At 33.4% G+C, this 19,899-nt stretch overlaps 1 protein-coding gene and 1 pseudogene across 3 annotated transcripts in view; one reads left to right on the top strand and one right to left on the bottom strand.

Annotated features, from left to right (window-relative positions):
* GPC5 (glypican 5) overlaps window positions 1–19,899 on the top strand; it is a 1,751,919-nt gene that overhangs the window by 1,231,774 nt on the left and 500,246 nt on the right. Inside the window, exon 9 of one of the 3 annotated variants that reach the window (XR_009180619.2) lies at window positions 2,819–4,377. The exons of the other annotated variants lie outside the window; for them this stretch is intronic. The gene's annotated coding sequence lies outside the window, so the exon portion shown is untranslated. Of the gene's footprint in view, window positions 1–2,818; window positions 4,378–19,899 lie in introns of those variants that run through there. 3 annotated transcript variants of the gene reach the window in all.
* Window positions 11,401–12,414, bottom strand: LOC139436590 (small nuclear ribonucleoprotein-associated protein N pseudogene; annotated as a pseudogene).

Genomic DNA, 19,899 nt, shown 5'->3' with positions numbered 1-19,899 from the left:
TTATTCAAGTTCTCTGTTTCTTTATTTATCCTATGTCCAGATGTTTTATCAATACTGAGAATGGTGTGTTGAAGTCTCCACTATTACTGTAGAGACATCTATTTCTCCCTTCAGCTTTTCTAGTGTGTGCCTCATGTATCTTGGGGCGCAGGGGGTAGGTGCATAAATATTTATTTCTTCTTGTTTAATTGCCCCTTTTATTAATATAGAATGACCTCCTTAACCCTTATAACAGTTTTGCATTTTAAATCGACTTTGTCCAATATTAGTATTGCTTCTCCAGCTCTTTTTTAGTTACAATTTGCATGGAATATCTTTTTCCAACCTTTCACTTTTAGCCTGGTTTTGTCTTTATGTCTGAGTAAGGTCTCTTGTAGACACCATAGAGATTTTAATCTATAATATTAATATTATATTAATATAATATATTATTATATTAATATTTTAATCTATTTCAATCTATTTTTAATCCATTCTATCAGTCTGTGTCTTTTGATTGGGGAGTTCAAGCCAATAATATTCAAATAACTGTAAAGCATTGCTTACTTCATCCATTTTGACCTTTGGCTTTCAGTTTTTGTATCATACTATAGTTTTTACCCTTTCTAATATTCCTCATTTCTACACTCTTCTGCAAGTTTCTTACCCTTGTTTTTTCCTTTCAGGCTGCAGCACTCCCTTTAGTATCTCTTGTAATTCTGGTCTTTTGGTAACATATTTATCAGTTTTTCTTTGTGAAGACTTTGAACTCACCCTCATATCTGAAGAACAGCTTTGTCAGATAAAGAATTCTTAGCTGCCAGTTTTTCTCTTTCAATATCTTAATTACATCATACCACTTTCTTCTCTTCTCCATGGTTTCTGGTGAGTGGTCAGTACTTAATCTTATCAAGTTTCCCTTGTATGTGATGCTTTGCTTTTCTCTTGCTGCTTTCAAAATATTTTTTTTATCTCTGATATCTGTCATTCTGAATAGTAGGTATCTTGGGGTAGGTCTATTTGTGTTTATTCTATTTGGGGTGTGTTGCCCTTGTTGGACATTGATATTTATGTCTTTCATAGTGGTAGGGAAGTTTTCAGTCATTATTTCTTCAAATATTCTTTCTATCCCTTTTCCATTCTCTTCTCTTTCTGGGATGCTGATAATGTGTATTTTGTATTTTGTTTGTATTTCACGATGTCATTCAATTCCCTGAAACCCTGTTCTGTTTTTTCCATTCTCTTCTCTTTCTATTCTCCTGTCTTTTCCAGTGCAGATATTCTATCTTCAAATTCACTAAATCTGTCTTTAAGCATTTCAGATCTACTCTTATGTGACTAATGTATTTTTAATCTCATTCATCATGTCTTTCATTCCCATAAGGTCAGTTTTCTTTACAGACTTTCAAATTGATCTTTATGCTCATCCAGTGTCTTCTTTTTTTTTTAAGATTTATTTATTTACTTATTTATTTATTTCTCTCCCCTTCCCCCACACCCCAGTTGTCAGTTTTCTGTGTCTATTTGCAGCGTCTTCTTTGTCCACTTCTGTTGTCAGCGGCATGGGAATCTGCGTTTCTTTTCTGCTGTGTCATCTTGTTGTGTTATTTCTCCGTGTGGGCAGTGCTATTCTGAGGCAGGTTGCACTTTCTTTAGCACTGGGTGGCTCTCCTTATGGAACGCACTCCTTGCACGTGGGGCTCCCCTATGTGGGAACACCCCTGCATGGCATATGGCACTCCTTAAGCGCATCAGCACTGCACATGGGCCAGCTCCACATGGGTCAAGGAGGCCCAGGGTTTGAACCACAGACCTCCCATGTGGTAGACGGATGCCCTAACCGCTGGGCCAAGTCCACTTCCCACTCAGTGTCTTCTTAATATCCTTTATCTCTTTGGTCATATTTTCTTTTAATTCTTTAAAATGATTTATGAGACATGTTATTTTCCTTATTAATTGTCTCAAATCTTAATCTCTTCAAGATATTTGGTTTGTTCCTTTGGCAGGGCCAACTCTTCTGGTCTTCTACTATGGCTCATTATTTTTTGCTGATGTCTAGGCATCTGATATGTTGAATTTACTCTGATGGGCAATTTCTTTCTCTTGCCTATTGTTATTATTTTTTCACAGCTCTTCGATATTTGGTTCAACTTATCTTAAGTGTTCAAAATTGCCCAGCTTAAGTTACCGAAAACTGCCTGGGACTCGCTAATGGAGTTCATACATTCAACCAGGGGTTGGGTAGAAAAAAACACTAAAAGCATTTTCAGTCCATGTAAATTCCAGGGTGGCCAGCAGATGTTGCCTACTGACACACTTTTCCACATGTGCATCTCTGTCCATATTCCTTTGTTTTTGTTTGTCCAGAGCCAAGATTCAAAGAGGTCTCTACTGACCAAATTCACTGAAGAAAAGCCCCCTGACTCTCCCTTTTCCCTTCTAACAGTTGGCAGGGAGGAAGATGTCTGGTCTCCTCTCAGTCAGTTAAATGAGCCACGGATTTACCTCCGCTGAATATCTCAGGGTGGGAGAGAGAAAACGTTCCCAGTAGTTGGGAGGTTAGTAACTCACAGTTTGGTTTGCATTTTTGGCTTTTTTGTCTCTCTGTCCCTTAACCTCCTGTGATTGTGAAGCACCGTCCTGGTCTGCTGATCCCTAAAGCAGGTCCCTCTGTCAGATCTAGACTTTTTCTCTGTTGCTTTTGTGAGGGTGCTGAGCATTATTTGCTAACAGATGCCATGTTCCTACAATTCCTGATTTATTTTAGAAAAAAAATATGTATATTTTTATTTAAAAAGTAATTAGTTATATTTCTTAATGGTCTCCCCTCTTTTCCCAGGGAGAAAGCTGGAGCTAGAGAGTAACCCAGGCCTTCTTGGAACAGGGTAATCTGAACAAATGAGCCTAACTCAGATATGAAGCCTGAACCTTAGTGGGGTATATCCTGCTGTGAAACTCTGCAGCCAATGCTGACCCCACCTGTGAACTCCAAGGATTCCCAGAATGAGTTGCTCTTTCTTCATGTTCTTCTTCCACAGTGATCTTTCATTTTTTCCAACTTGATTGCCTCTAAACAAAAACAGACAGTTCTTTCCATTTTTTATAGCTTAGGGCCACTTAAATTATGATTAATTTTCACTGGCCCCATCATTTAAAATTCATCTTAGGCAATTTAACAACAACAAAAAGCAAAATAGATTATTTTTAAACATTGCAATAGGGATATGCCACATGCTGAATCTTTAATTACTGATTTATTATCCCACTCATTCTTCATTGAAGTCCGAGTGAATAAGTTTTTCAGTGATCCACTCTTTTCTTCCTTCCCCAATCTTTTAAAGCACATGAGTAAACTTTAAGTTCAGTGAAGCAAGAAAACAAAGTAGAAATGCATTTTAAAGCATAATTATTACAGAATGCCTCCAGTTGATGTCTTTTCAAAATGAATAACGTCTGCAAATTTAAGCTATTTCCACTCATCCACTTCTCTTTGTCTCTGGATCCTTCATCACATAATGAGAAGTTGATGAATGGTGAAATTTGAAGTTTTACTAAAGAAAAGACTAAATTGAAAAGTAAATGGTTTTCTCATTTTTGTATTCACAATAACTTTAATTGTAAAACAAAGTATCAGTGACTGAGATACTTAGTTGAAATATAAGCTCATTAAACACATTGGCTACATTGACAACTGGTAGGATTTCAAATTGCTTCTCTTGTACTTACCCTCCATTTTCCAGGTGTAAATATTTATACAGCTTGAGGTAAATTAATTCATAAAACATCAATAAAATATGTTAGGTGTTTGACCTAAGTCCCGAACAGTAATATGCATTTTATTTCTTTTTATACTGTGTATTAGCACAAGCAAACCTTTGCTCACCAAGAAAGTGTTCTTATTTAAATTACTGGATTCATATGTTTGCCAGTCTATTATAATTTTTATTAGAGATGTGTATTTTATGTAATTACTAAGATGCACCCAGTAGGGGTTCTTTAGTGTTTGTTATAATTCCAGTTCAATAGGAAAAATAAGAAAAAGGAATATTGCTTAACATTTTGATTACTAAGCAAATTAAAGAAATAATTACAGTTTCAGTAATGTCAAATCAAATGGATATACAAACTGTAATTAGGACTATATGTGTTAATTCACATTTTTACAGAACTAAAATACTTTAATTTCCTGAAATGTTCATTGCTAACACTACCAATCCCCTTTCCATCCCTTCCAACGTTCTTTTTGTTTTGTTTTAATGACTTTGAAGTCCTTTTGCAATTTTATCAATACATTTTCAGAAGTTTTGACTGAGTATAATATACCAAACTATATATTTTTAGGGAATATAGGATGCATCTCACTGCTGTTTAAACTATTAAACAAAATGAGGATACCGATTTGATACTTTCTGCATTGTTTTTCTGTTCTTCATTTTTTACCTGTAAGTGACTTTTAGCAGTGTGACAGTGATTAACGCAAAGTAAATGGAGTAGTGAAAACATGAACTCTAAATATGGAGATGTAGACCCCATCCCAGTTTTACCACTGAATACTGATAAGACCAGGAACCATTCACTTATTTAACTGCTAGTATTCTCAGTTTTCTCAATTATAAAATGAGAGCTATAGGATAAAGTACTTCATAGGAATGTTGTGAGAAGTAACGGAAAATAAGCAATCAACATATCTTAATAATTATTGTTATTATTTATTCAGATAGAAATAATTGGTCAACTATGGTTTTCAACTATTAACAAATTTTCCAACTTTATTTTTAAGTAACTAAAAAATTTATTTTAAGGAATAGAGAAAATGCAATTGTCCAAGGAAATAGCAATTCATAATCACCTTATAAGTTATTCCTTTTTAATGAAAAGAAGAGAACAAGGATGGGCATATTTTCTTTTTCTAGAACATTCATGAAGCAAAAAGTGCTTGTTTGACATGTTAGATCATCTCGAAATACGATTTCTATTCAAAGAACAGATGCGAGATATGAATCTAAATTTAAATGCATGTTTGTGTATATACATACACATATGAATATATTTACATAAAGAGAGAGAGAGGTTATTTGTCTATAGTGTGCTATTCTGTTTCCAATGTTTTTTCAGGTTGTTGGTTTGTTAGTACTAAAGCTGGCCTTCAGGGCAGACTGTTTTCTTATGCCTAGAAAGTGTTAACATTGCTGAAGATTATACCTACCACATGGGAGGTCTGCAGTTCAAACCCCGGGCCTCCTTGACCCGTGGGGAGCTGGCCCATGCACAGTGCTGATGTGCACAAGGAGTGCCGTGCCACGCAGGGGTGTCCCCCGCGTAGGGGACCCCACACGCAAGGAGTGCACCCCGTAAGGAGAGCCGCCCAGCGCAAAAGAAAGTGCAGCCTGTCCAGGAATGGCACCGCACACACGGAGAGCTGACACAACAAGATGATGCAACAAAAAGAAACACAGATTCCTGGTGCCGCTGATAAGGATAGAAGCGGTCACAGAAGAACATGCAGCGAGTGAACACAGAGCAGACAACTGGTGGAGGGGGGTGGGGAGAAGGGGAGAGAAATAAATAAATCTTAAAAAAAAAAAAAAAAGAATGTCTAGTAATCAGTGATATCGACCCTAGAAAATTTTAAGGATATTTTAAATATTTTGGGTAGTATGGGTCCATTTTATTTAATCAAAATGAAGAGATATATTCATAGAATCATGCATTATAACATTATCTAGATTTCTGTTGTGTTTCCTAGTACTTTTCATTTAGGAATGGACTGAATGGTCTGAGAACTAACCTATTAACTACAATGTATGTTTGAAAGTGGGGTTAAAAATCTTTGATCTCTCACAAGTAAAAATGTTGGGGAGTCTATAAATATCTGGGATTGCATGTTTCAGAGAATTATCAAATCTATCACAATCTTGTGACACTTTTAAATTGATTTTCATAAAGCCATGCAATTATTTCTGCAAATTAGGCATTTTCAGAAAGCATTAAAATGCACATTCACAGTAATTTTTTTCAAGTGATTCAACAATTTATAATTATATTGGCTATATTATTATTTTCATAGATATGTCTTTACAATGAATTAAAAACATTTATTATGTTAAATGCATATATGTGTGTATGCATATATATAGATAATCTTCAAAAATGTATTTTTTTTCTTTTGTATTAGGCCATTCATTAGGTATGCAGAAAATTTGTTTATAAGAACAAAAATACCTATCAGGATGATTGCATTAACCAACTGTTTCTTTTTGTAGCAAGATAATATTCAACTTTAAATATTTTACCAAAAATAGATTCAAGATAAAAATTAAATGACAAAAAGAGAATAATACTGCCTTGGTATTTTAACCTTATAAATTAAGGTTACTATCAGGAAATATTTTTACATAACACAATTCTATAATAAAATTTTATGCAATATGCATAACTATTAAGTTATTTACTTTCAAGAAAGAAGTAATGTTATTTGATGATGAGAACATATGGGGTTTGGGAAAGAAAAGGAGCATTTTATTTAATGACTTTGATCATAATTCAAGTTTAAATCAAATGTTAAGCCAGTAAACACAAAATATATCCTTCCCCAGTTTCTAAACTCTAACAGAATTAAATTTTATATAATATTTGAAAATAGTTATAAAATGAAAATAGCTTTCCTGGCACTTTTGAATTCATTGCAGTTTAAAACATTTTTCTAATACTTTATACAATGTCATTTTAATTGTTCTTTCTTTACTTTTTTAAAGATCTAAATTCAAAACTTAACAGATGAAATGTAAAAGTAGTTACATGACTGTAAAGATAAACATTACTGTGAATTTTTAAAAATTCTCCATATTTGACTTCATAGTCCTAAGGGTATAAAAACTGTATTTGACTTTAGAGTACAAAAATAATGAAAATAATGTTGCCTTTTTATATTTCCTACTACACAGCATTTAGTGTCATCAGATGGGCCACTGAGCTGTAAATATATAAATATCATCTAATGAATGTCATAATGTCATAAAAGACTGAAGCAAATAAAGTATTCTCTTTAGTATAGGCTTTACAGAATAGCATTCAATTTCTCTATTTCTTAATTTTTTGTTTTAAGATTTATTTTATTTATTTATTTCTCCCTACCCACTCCTTGTTTGCACTTGCTGTGTCTCTTTGTCTTCCTTGTTTCCTTAGGAAGAACCAGGAACTGAACTCGGGGCTTCCAATGTGGGAGGGTGGCATTTAATCTCTTGAGACATGTTTGCTCCCTTATTCCCTCATTTTTCAAAGTCTTGTTATTTTGATCAAAGACATATTTTAAGATGTCCTTGTTGGCAAAATATTAAAAATATTAATTCCCTTTTATTTTAGTTTCAGGAAAATTTGGATTAAAAGATATATGGCTAATTCTCAAGCAGAAAAGACATTATATGTTGAAATATTAGTTAAGAAATACCAACATACAGGCATCATTATTTTGTTCTGATACAACTCCCCTTCCCCAAATAAAAGACTTCCAAGGACTTTACATCAATATTTCACAATAAACTCCATTTTAGAAAATATTTATTGAAGAAATAAATTTAGGTTCCAGTTGCATTTATACTGGACCAAATCTCTGCAGGAATATTACAAAGTCATGTAAGGATAAGTAAGAACTTCAAAAATTGTGACAAGAGGTATATGAAATACATGAATATTTTTCTTTTATAATCAAGATTGTAAAAGAAAATATGATGTGGATTAAATTTCAAGATTAAAAGAAACTTTGTACTGATAATTTAAAAGTTATGCTATAAATGTTTCAAAACTCATTTTATAGCTAAACTATTTTTGCAGATTTTCCTTAAAAATACCTCAATTGCCTAATTAAGAGTTTGGGTGCTCATTTAGTAAAATTAAGTTTGTGTAAAATAATCAAATTTCAAAAATAACAAATTATATGTAATTTTTTGCCAAAGTAAATCCTCTTATTGTAAAAATTATTTATTGTTACTGAAATACCAAGGAAACTTTTTTCATTGTAATCTCTATAAGGGCATGTGAACTTAGTGGATGATGTTCCTTGAGGAGGAAATCTTTACCAACAAAATTATGAAGTGCAAGAACAATAAAGTTGTGATATTTATGAAAGGGGAGAGATACTGGGGTAGATGGTTTCTAATAAAAAAAATCACAGTTCTCTTATATAGCACATTTCATATGCTTATAAATTATCTTATGCTATATTTATTTAAAATACAGTGTTAAGTCAAACCTGATAATCAGATGACCTTTAAGGAAAAACAAATAAGTTATACTTTAGCTGGGGGATTTTTAAAGATTTACATATTGGTTCTTTTACCTCTCCCAATATTTAGGTTCATAGACATATCTTCATCAGTCTTCTGGGGATTGCCCTATCCTTAGTTTGTTAAAGGGGAGCAGTTATAGATTTCTAGAAAAATCATGCAGAAAGTGCAAAGTTCCCATATACCCCCTCACGTGCACTCAGTTTTCCCTATTATTAATATTTTGCATTAGTGTGGTACCTTTGTTACAAATGAGGAAACAATATTATTATACTATTAACTATGGTTTATATTAGGGTTCACTCTTGCTCCATCCTTTTACTAAATAATTTTTTCTTTATTTTTTATTTTTTAATTTTTTACACATTTTCAATTAATTTATTTTAGAAAAACAATGATTTACAGTTGTACCATATGGCAGGAGGATATCATGAATTCAACAAGTTAGTAATACAGACTTTCAAAACCTTCACTGATTAGTCCAAAGTAGAAAATTTTTTTCTTTATTTTTAAAGGAGCTTTAGATTACATAAATGTTATGTTGAAAATATAGGGGATTCCCATATACCCCACTGCCTCCCCCTCCCACACTTTCTCCTATTACCAACATCTTTTATTAGTGTGATACATTTGTTACAATTAATGAGCACATATTAAAGCATTGCCACTAAGCATGGTCTATAGTTTACATTCTATTTCACACCCTGCACTACTCAATTTTATAAGTTTTGACGAAATATACAGTGGTTGGTATCCATCATTGTAACATCTTGCGGAACAATTCTAATGTCTCAAAAATGTCCTAGTTACACCTATTGTTTCCTCTCCCTTCCCTCAGAGCCTCTGGTAACCACTGTTCTTTATAACAATATTACAGGTTTTTCCACTATTAGAATAATGTCTACTTTAATCCTTACTTGAATTCCCCTGTTAAGCTTGTTCACACCTCTCTCTTGAGGATTTGGGTATGGTGATGCCCACTCTGTTTCCAATTTAGAGGGATTAGATCCCATGGGGTGGATGGATGGAACGGTCTTGCATGCAATTGAAGATACTCTGCTTTTTGGGTTGGGTGCTGTCCATCGCCATGCTTTTATTAGTTTTCCTGAGTGAATCTGATGAACTAGAGAGCAGGTGTTGGCTGCAACTCTGCTCCATCCTTTTTGAAAGTACTGGGATCTGGTTCCTTCTCTTCCTACCTCCCCAATTTCTGCTATCATCCTAAAATTTCCAGTCTTAACCTTCATGATTAGGTTAATACTTTGGCTTTACAATATTCTGATACCTTATCTCCAATTATCTTTTCCTTTACTCTACCTTAACCACATTCTCCCAATGTCACTTGTTAGAACATCTCATCACCTTAAATTACTTAACTATAAAATCAGGCCAAAACCTCTCCCCTTTGCAGCTTCTCCCTCAACAGTTTTCTTTGGTACATTATGTCCATGGCTCTGAGCACCACTCTTCTATGTCTATTCTGTACTCCTTAATAGGTGTTTCCATCCATATATAATCAATCATCACTTCCTATCAATTCTCTATCTTAAATCCCTTGAATCCATTCATTTTTCTAATCTTGATCACTAACACCCCATCACAGCACTATTTCTCTCCTGGGATATTGCAAGAACTCCCTAACTAGTTTCTATGCCAAATGATGATTAAATATGAATGTTTTAATAAAAATTTCCTGAAAATACTTACACAATTTCCTATTGTTTTTAAGATAAGGTTCTAAATCCTAATCAAACCCAAACTTTCCCCCATTTTCTATTACTCCAGTTTTAGTCATGTATTCAAACTTTATCTTTAAGGGATTACATGCACTTCATTTTTATATATTAGGGCCATAATTAGTTTATCAGATTTTTCTCTTCATCTACAGCATAGCACACACACACATATATATACACACACTTAATATTTTACCTTTTTAAAAATTGAGAAAATTGATTATACATGTAACAGTACCATGGTGAGATATGAGGTTTACGACAACCATTTGTTCTGATTCATTTATCAAGGGACCAACATTTGTCTTATTTCTTGATTACAAAATAGATCTGGTAATGTCCTCCTTTCAGACTATCAGAAAATGCTGGGTGTTGCAACACCACTTAGACACTTACTGCAAAGTGAGGCTTCCCCATCATTTAGATCAATATGTCTGTGCTTCCATCCCAGGAGCCAGGAAGAGCAGGAAATTGCTAATTAGTGATAGAGTTTGGAAAACAAAGTGAAGTTCAATTGCCCTGTATTATGAAAAAAAGAGTACAGTGCTGTCATTTGATTTTGTGTTTGTGCTAATATTCTTGTATATAAACTAATCCTTTTGTTTTCCTTTCTTCTGAAATCACTTCATGATATATTACTGGTTTGTTTGTTTTTTCCCCCTTAAATTTACTTATTCCACTTCATGAGTTTTCAAATTCTACTGCTCTTGACAAACTAAGCTGTTTTGAGATGAGTCAAAAATGAATTGAAACACAATGCTATGATTGTTTTGATTTACGTTGATGCCTTTTTTAAAAAATCAATCCATCTTAGCATGATTTATACAAAATTAACATTCCCCAGCTTTCTCCTAACATTGACAAAATTTCAATCAAACATTGGTCATGGTTTTAAAATCACAGTTTCATAATTTGAACTAAGCAAGCTAACATTCATTATTAATTTAACTTAATGAAACATGGCATGTTTTATTCTGCCAAATCTATTAAATATAAAATTAATTTAACGTATTTGATTTCTTTCCATGTCAAACATTTTACTGAACATGCCTTATTATCCATTCTTGTTTTTGTTAATCTACTGTCCAGTCGTATGTTAGGAGAGAATTGAAGTTGACAACAATGACAAGACCTATCTCACTTTCAGGAGTCAAGAAATAATGTGGTTTCAAAAAGAAAAGGATTAGTAAGTGTGTTTATGCATGCGTATTTATGAGTGTGTTTGTGTGTATAAATGTAATGTTTGAGATGATTTCACTCAGTTGGAGAAAGTTTAAATGCATTTTAAATTCTTCTTTGCATTTATTATTTGCTAAAATTAATGCAGCAAAGTGAAAAAAACTCACACTACAGTTTCATAAGAGGCTTTGCAGGAAAAGTTCCTAAGAAGGATATAAAGTATCCTAGGGTCTTGGTGGACACATTCTTGGGGGAATAGACATAGATTCCTGATGCAGGGAACTCATTTCCTGAAGCAGCATGCCTGTTGGCATTTCTTGAGCAGGGTATGGCCCAATTGGTGGGCCCTTGGGCGGCTGCATAGCAGGTGGAGGAGCCATAATGTCTGGACATGGAGTTGCTCCATCCTCAGGTGGGGAGTGGGATTCCCCAACCTGGTGGATACTGTTAGAACTCCAACAATGCTGGCAGTAGCAGCAACTGGAGCAGCTGCTCCAATGCCTTTTCCCTGGAAAGTTATAGACTGTTGGAATGGTCCCCCAACTCCTAAGACAGAGCCTGCTAATCGAGCAGGTGACTAGGGAATTGGGACACCAGCTAGTACTCCTTCACCAGCTGCTATGCCAACTCCAGGCCTCCACCAAAAAGTGGTACTTGAGCGATGCCAGGATCTTTGGGGAGTGGTTCCTCCACAGTCAATGGAAACCAAGTTCTCTCCATGTAGCAGCATCAGACCCCAAAACCTGCTCACATTCCTTGGTTTGATCTTTCTGAGCTCATCACTCACCCAGGTCAAGTTCATATGCTTGTCAAATGCCTTAAAGGTGCCAGTGAAGATTTGGCCATCTTGTAGAATACAACTCATTCTATAATCAGTGTAATGCAGGATCTTGCTTCTCTTACTCAAAGTCAGGATTACTGTCCCACCAAATCCAATGTCTGCAGCAAAACTTCTGGATCTTTAAGACCTAGGAGAGAGCTATAGATAAAGGTCTGATGTAGGTTCTCTTACAAACAATGCAACCTGGGCAGAAGTTTCAAACAGTAGATGGAGCTCTTGGTTGCTCAGAGATGCTGTCCTACATTTGACATGGACTTCCACTTCTGGCATCTGCTGGTCCTTAGTTTGTCTCAGGTGTAATCTGTTCCTGACCTGCTCCATGGTGCTGCTGCTGCCTGCTAATCACAATAATCTCTGCCAGCTGCTCACTCTGCTCAAATGCATTTTCGATACCCATTACATCATATTTTTATCTAAAAATGAGCAAGTAGGTATATTTACATAGAAGTTTATCAAGATCATTTGTTAAAATATCATTGTATTTATCTAAGAGAAAGAATTATTTAGATATGCCTTTTTTTTCCCACCTAAACCCTATTTTGTTTAACAATATATTATCACAAAACTGCTATTGGAATTAGCATGTGTTCTCAAAATATTTTTAAGATTGCTGATTTTTAGAATGTGGTTTCTTGACTTGGTGTTCCTGTCCATCATCCATGAATGGTCTGGGATTTATACACCCTCTAAATTATATTCATTATGTTTTTTGAGCAGACAATTTTAGGAAATAGTCTATAACCTATATTAGATTTTCAAAGGACTCCATTATTCAAATAACATTTTAAAAAGAAAATACCATAACCTGAAACTCATTTGGCTCCTACTATGATGCTGAATTAAGATAGTTTTTAGTTCCCCCAAGCTCAAAAGAAAAATTACATGGGAAAACACTTGGGGAGAGAGAAAAAACTGAGAAACTCTGTTGTGACAGGCTATTTTAACTGGGATGTGAGTGTGTATGGGGGGGGGGGGGTCTCCTGTGGGAGGAAAAAATGAAACCAACTGTTGCAATGTTGCCTTTTCTTCTCTCTTCCATTTCTTTGGGGATGACTGCCCCCATATGTGAGACAACTAAGACTTCTGATCCATGTGTCCTCAAGAGTAAAATAAAAGTAGAGGAGGAGCTTGTACATTTAGGGAATTGAGAGAGAAATGTGAGAAAATATTTCTAAAAGTTGCTTCCCTACCCAACCTACTCCAGACCTCAAGAGTTGGTGAATGTGGAATCTAACAATAGTTTCCTTTCAATATTCCTTCTCCCAGGGATCTAAGTCTCCCTCTGGCCTGAGGAACTGTTCTGTAGAGTGAGATATCATTGGCTATGGATTTCATGTGCTCGGACTCTCCACTCTAGAGCCCTAGTATTACGATTTTCAGTGGCCTTTTGGAATCAGAATGAACTTCATCATAAATTTGGTTCAGATGTCAAGACTGATGATGCCAAACACTCATCAATAGGATATTCCTTAAAATAATGAGGAATTCAGGGGAGCACAGGGCAGGCTTTCCAAATTGACTGAAATGGCTTAAGAAAAAGCAAGAAAAAGAGACTTGGTGTTTTATGGTGGTTAAAGAATGAGATCAAGGTAAGGGTTCCCCCTTGTAGGCAGGGGCTTACATAGTTTGAAACTCCTGCTGGTGCCAAATGAAGGAGCAGCCAGGATTTCCTATCAGCTGTCTAAGACGTGAGGGTGAAGGATGGGTTGGGCATAAAATCTTTCAGTAGTCAAACAGCAAAAGATGGAGTCAGACTGTTATTACAGCAACCTGACCCCTAAGCACATTGGCCTTTTGAAGGAATGAGGTCTGATCTTTATCCCTGTGAGTTAGCTGTCAGAGTATTTGATGCACATATGAGTTAACAAGCAAAAATCTTGAGACATTTGAGGACAATAATTTCAAATGAAAAGCAACTTGGAGAGTTAATGATTCCCTCAGAAGCAAAACTGAGAAGGATGGACTAGTTCTTTTAAGTTAGCATAGTAAATATAAAATAGTATAACAAAGTGAAGAGACTAGAAATATTAAATAAAATTAGAACAAAAGAAAAAAGAGCAAGAGTAAATATGAGTTATGAGAGTAAATTAAGACTATAGTAGATAATACATAGAACAGAACCATTAAATCAGAAAACAAAATTAAGGAAATGTCCCAGAGAAATGACGGGAAGAACAAAGAAATAGAAAATGAATGACAATGTAAGAAATATAGAAGATAGAAGTGGAATTGCTAATATTTAATACTAGGAGTCACAGAAAGAAAGAGAAATAAAAATGGTAAGGGAAGAACTAAGTATGAAAGTAATGATGGCTGTTCTGGAACTATGAAAAAAAAACACAGATTGAAATGACCTATAATGTATACACAGAATAGAAATAAGGGAAAAAATCCACACTTAAGCGTGTAATAAAGAAATTTAAAGGTACTGAAAACAAAGAGAAAATTCTAAATTTTCCAGAGAAATTTGATCAAATATAAAAGGGTAAAAATTAGATTTACATCAGATTTTTCAACAAAAATACTGGAAGCAAGGAATTAATGCAGTGTAGTATTTTCAAAGTATTGATGCAAAGAATATAAGAGCTAGAATTGTATCTAAGAGAAGGTGACAAATATGAAGTTATATTAGAATTACTCTTTAATCTACAAGTTTCAGAAGCTTTGCTACACAAAGATCCATAGTGAAAATAATTTTAAATATAGAAGTTAAATAAAGCAAGAAAAAAATACAACAAACTTTGTAGAAGACATATGAATAAAGTTGAAAAATATCTTGGTAAAGTTTACTGATGTATTTTTAAAAGATAAGGAAAAAGATAAAATATCAGTAAAGATACTTAAAGTCTCTAGATATCTGCAATATGAAAATGTAGGAGTAGGGAAATAAAAGTGAGGGTATGCTAAATTTCATTAATTATTAAGAAGGAAATATAAATATTAAAGTATTATTAGGGTTGTAGAAGGTTATTATCTATTGGTGACAAAATATAAATTAATCCAGGAGACACAGCATATAAAACAATTTATCCTTCCATCAAATTAGCTTCAAAAAATGTAAAACAAAACTAACAGAACTAAAGTGAAATATAAGTTAACCTTTATGGTGAGAAATTTCAGTGCTCATCTTTTGATTATTAATAAATTAAGCAGAAAAAAATTCATCAAAACAATATACAATTTAAAAAATACAAGTAATAAGTTTGACCTAATAGTCATATGTAAATTTCTTCATCAAATAATTAGAGCATGAAATACATGCAAAAATGGATCATGAATTAGATCATAATGAAAATCACTATAGATTTAAAGAATGTATATCAAGTAGACCCAAAACTCTGGAAATATCATCATTAATTAGAACAGATTTTGGAAGATAAAGAGAATATTTTTATAAGTACAGAAATTTAAAAAATATTTACAAATAATTTATAATATAAAAAAGAAATAATGGATATTTTTGAAAATACTTAGAAGTGAATGATCATGCAAGTATATACCAAAACTTGGGAGAGGCAGGAAGAGCAATGATTTGAGGGAAATTTACACCCTTATATAGTTATATTGGAAAGGAAGGAAGCCAAAATATATCTATTCCAAGAAGTTTGAAAATAGTAACAGAATAGTCAAATGCTGAATAAAGAGATAAAAAATGTTATATTAATGAAACACAAAATAAAAACAAAATTAAGAATATTAATCAAGCCAAAAAATTGTTCTGTAAAAACATGAAACAAGAAAAAGACAAATTTCTGTTAAGATGACCAGGAAAATAAATGGCACAATTTAACCATGCTATGAAAGAAAAGGTGGATACTAACTGTGCAGTAAAGATTTAAATGCTAAGAGAATCCTATTGCCAGCTATATGCCAACATGGTTTTACTGAGGTGAAAATGGCATATTTAAAAAAATAATATAATTTACAAAAGATGATTCAGAATATTAGAAAGTTGAAAAAAGGTTATAGTTATTAAGTAAATTGAAGCATTGGTTAAAACATGTCCAGAAAACAAAATCTCAGTTTCACATGTTTTCTCAGGTATTATACCAAACTTTGAAAGATGAGATCATCCATCTCAGATTTAGTCATTTACAGATGTAAAAAAAGGGGGAAAAACATTCATTTTTATGAGGAGAGCATATATGATTCCAAAACAGAAATTATATGAAATGATAGAAAACATGCAGAACTATTTGGTTCTTTCTATATATAGTTTCTATGTACAAGACACCCCAAAACAAAATATTAGTAAATGAAATTCAACAGTGTTTTAAAAAGATAATACAGTCAACTGATTTTCAGCAAGTGTAAGCACCATACAATGGGGAAAGAATAGTCTTCTCAACAAATGGTGCTGGGAAAACTGGATATCCACATGACAAAGAATGAAGGTGGACCCTTACCTTAGATTGTATTTAAAAAATAATTAACTTGAAATGGATCAAACATCTAAATTTAAGAGATAAAATTATGAACCCTTAGAAGAAGAAAAAAGGAGTAAATATTTACAATCTTGGATTTAACAAGTGTTTCTTAAGTATGATACCCAAAGCAAGGCAACAAAAGAAAACTAGGTAAGTTGGAATTCATTAAAATTTCTCTGACTAGGACAATATCAAAAGAGTGAAAAGACAACCTACAAAATGGGAGAAAATGTATGCAAATCCTGCATCTGATAAGTGTCTAATATCCAGAATATATAAGGAACTCCTACAACTCAACAACAAAAAGACAAACAACCCAATATTCTAAAAAATGGACAAAGGACTTGAATAGACATAGACATTTCTCCAAAGAAGATATACAAATGACTAGTAAGGACATGAAAAAATTCTCCATATCATTAGTCATTAAGGAAATGTAAATCAAAGCCACAATTAAATACCACTTCACACTTACTAGGATGGCCATTATATATACATACAAAATTTTAATTATAATATATATAATTTTAATTTAATTTTACACTTAAATGTTTAAAATGGGAAATTTTTTAATGTATTTTCCCACTGTGTGTGTGTGTGTATATATATTTGGAATTCTTGTACATTGCTGGGAATGTAAACTGTGTAGCTACTGTGGAAACCAATTTGGTGGTTCCTCAAAATGTTAAACTTGGAATCATATGATGCAGCAATTCTACTCCTTGGTATATAAACAAAAGAACTGGAAACAGGAATTCATACAAATACTCATGCATGACTATTCCTAGCAGTACTATTCAAAAACCAAAAGGTAGAAATAGCCCAAGTGTCCATCATCAGATGAATGAATAAGCAAAATTTGGTATATCCATATGTGGTAGATTGAAATAGTTACCCTAATAACCCATGCTATTAATCTAAGTTGCATCACTGTGGGTTTGAAACCATTGTAAATAGAACCTCTTAAAGATGTCATTTTTAGTTAAGATGTGGCCAAATAAGGCAGGGGTGGGTATTAATCTGGATTATTGGAGGCCTTCTAAATAAAACTGGAAGTCACAGAAGCCAGAAAGGAGAGGTCATTGCCATGTGATGGGAGAACCCCAAGGGTTTCTAGCATCTGGACTAGGAACTAGAATTCTGTTCTTTGGGGACAAATCATTTGACTTTGGATTTCTTCTAGCCTACAATCGTGAATGAATAAATTCCTGCTGTTTAAGCCAAGCCGTTGTGTGGTATTTGTCATAGCAGCCTGGCAAACTAAGACACAATATGATGGAATATTTATTCAACCATAAAAAAGGAATGGAGTTCTGATGCAACTATAATATGGTTAATTCTTGAAAATATTATGCTAAGTAAAAGAAGACAGAACAAAGAGACAGATATTCCATTTTTATGAAATATCTAGAATAGGCAAATTCATAGAGATAGAAAGTAGATTACAGGTAACAAGAGTCTGAGGGAATAGGAGAGAGGGGAGTAAGTTTGAGGTTATGAAAAGTTTGGAAGTGAATAGTGGTGGTGGCTGCACAACAGTGTGAATGTAATTAATGACACTGAATTTTATACCTAAATGGTTAAAATGGGAAATTTTGTTATATATTTTCCCCACAATAAGCAAAAAACTATAATAAACATATATTGCCTTGAATCCAGATATTCAAGGATAATTTAATATAAAAACACCCAAAAGTTTAAGTACTTCATTAAAAGATTAAAAGAGAAAAATACATGAACAAGTCAGTTATGAATAAAAAATTGAAATACACAGATCTTATTTGGAGCAGCAATATTTTTGACATCTTTATATTCCTAATGTTCAAAAGAATAAACTTCATAAAGTAAACAAATTTATCCTTGCCATTCTTTCCCATGCAGTTTGTTAGTAACTCTCATTACCCACGTTTTAACATTTATTTTATGTTTGACCTTGCCAAACACAACTCTCAATACGATGATTATAAAGTTATGTGTGCCTTGATCTTGTAGCCTGTAAAGATTTTATTCCACAATTTGACATGTAATTTTGATAATAAATTCTGTTGGTATAATTTTCTACTAAGAAATCACCCTTATTTCATATTAAATCATGGGTTCTCTGACTTGTCACTTTCTATTGATGCAACAATAGTAATATAGCTAGGATTTACATAACTTCTTCTTAAAATAGCTTAAAGCATTTTACCATGATTTTTTGTTCCCTTTTCCCTTTTAAAAGTTTCTGTCAGGTTAAATAGAGAAATATTTAGGTAATATATTTGATTAAGCAATAATAAGAATGGGACAAAAGCCCATTTTGTACAATTTCATACTATGATTCTACATAATTTATTCATTAATTCATCAAGTATTGCAGAGAATTTACCAGGTGCCAGACACTATTCTATGCAATGGTGGTGGCTACTTTCTAATCAGTTTGCAATAAAAAAATGAATAAAGAAACATACAAAATAGATACTCTTAAGAATTAAAAGAATTTTACATAAGGGAATAAACAGCTACTTTTTCCTGCGTGGTCAGAGTACCATATAGAAGATGGCATTTGAGATCCTATGTGAATCAGGGAAAGGAAATCGAGGGAAGTGCATTTCATGCATAATTAATACTTGTGCAAAGTTCCTAGCTTGGAAATGAGCTTGGGGTTCTGGAGAACACTGTGTGAAGGGAAAAGTGGTATTTAGTTGGCCAGAAAGAAGGTAGTGTGGCAAGTGGTTGATGATAAAGGAAGATGGGCCTACATGTCTACATTTGAGTTATCTCAAATGTAGGTATTTTATGAACTCTAGTTCAAATAATTTGTAGTTCTAGGATAGTCAGTGTTCTTAAAGCTATATGCTATTAGTGAAATTGTCACATAGATACTATATTTAATCTGCTTGAAGACAAACTACTCACCTTGAAAAAGAAAGCGCTCCGTGGTTTCATGGTTTGTTTACAACATAGCTATTTTAAAATCTAGAAAATCTAAATTCAATTTTCAAAATTATTTTTATGAAGTTGAAAAATAAAGAGTTCTATAACCCTATTATAAGACCTGAAGTAATCTAAAGAAATTTCCTCTGAATCCACACTATTGAAACCTAAGAATACTGCTTCCCAAGCAGCCTCTCAAGTTTTACTGCCTTTGCCCTTCCTGGAGAAGGTGTGCCCTCCCTTGCTTCTGATTGCTGCTTACCCAATACTTCTATTAAAGCCTTAGTAGATCGCTAGTCCCTTTGAGTCACATGCCCTCAGGTTGCACCATTAGGACCCCCTCATTTTTTAGTTAACACTGTCTTCCCTATTATTCTCCATCATTTACTGAAGGCACTTGCTTTATATTCTCTCTCTATCATTTCTCCTCCTTTCTAGATTATTTTAATACCCACTTATATGATCAATGCAATACCCTAACTGTACAGCATTTCTCATCCTCCATTCACATTAGCCACTACTGCATGGGCATATAACAT

This window comes from Dasypus novemcinctus, chromosome 15 (assembly GCF_030445035.2).
Source record: "Dasypus novemcinctus isolate mDasNov1 chromosome 15, mDasNov1.1.hap2, whole genome shotgun sequence".
Classification (NCBI taxonomy): domain Eukaryota; kingdom Metazoa; phylum Chordata; class Mammalia; order Cingulata; family Dasypodidae; genus Dasypus; species Dasypus novemcinctus.
Note: the sequence above shows the minus strand (reverse complement) of the source record. Positions and strands in the feature narration are given on the sequence as shown.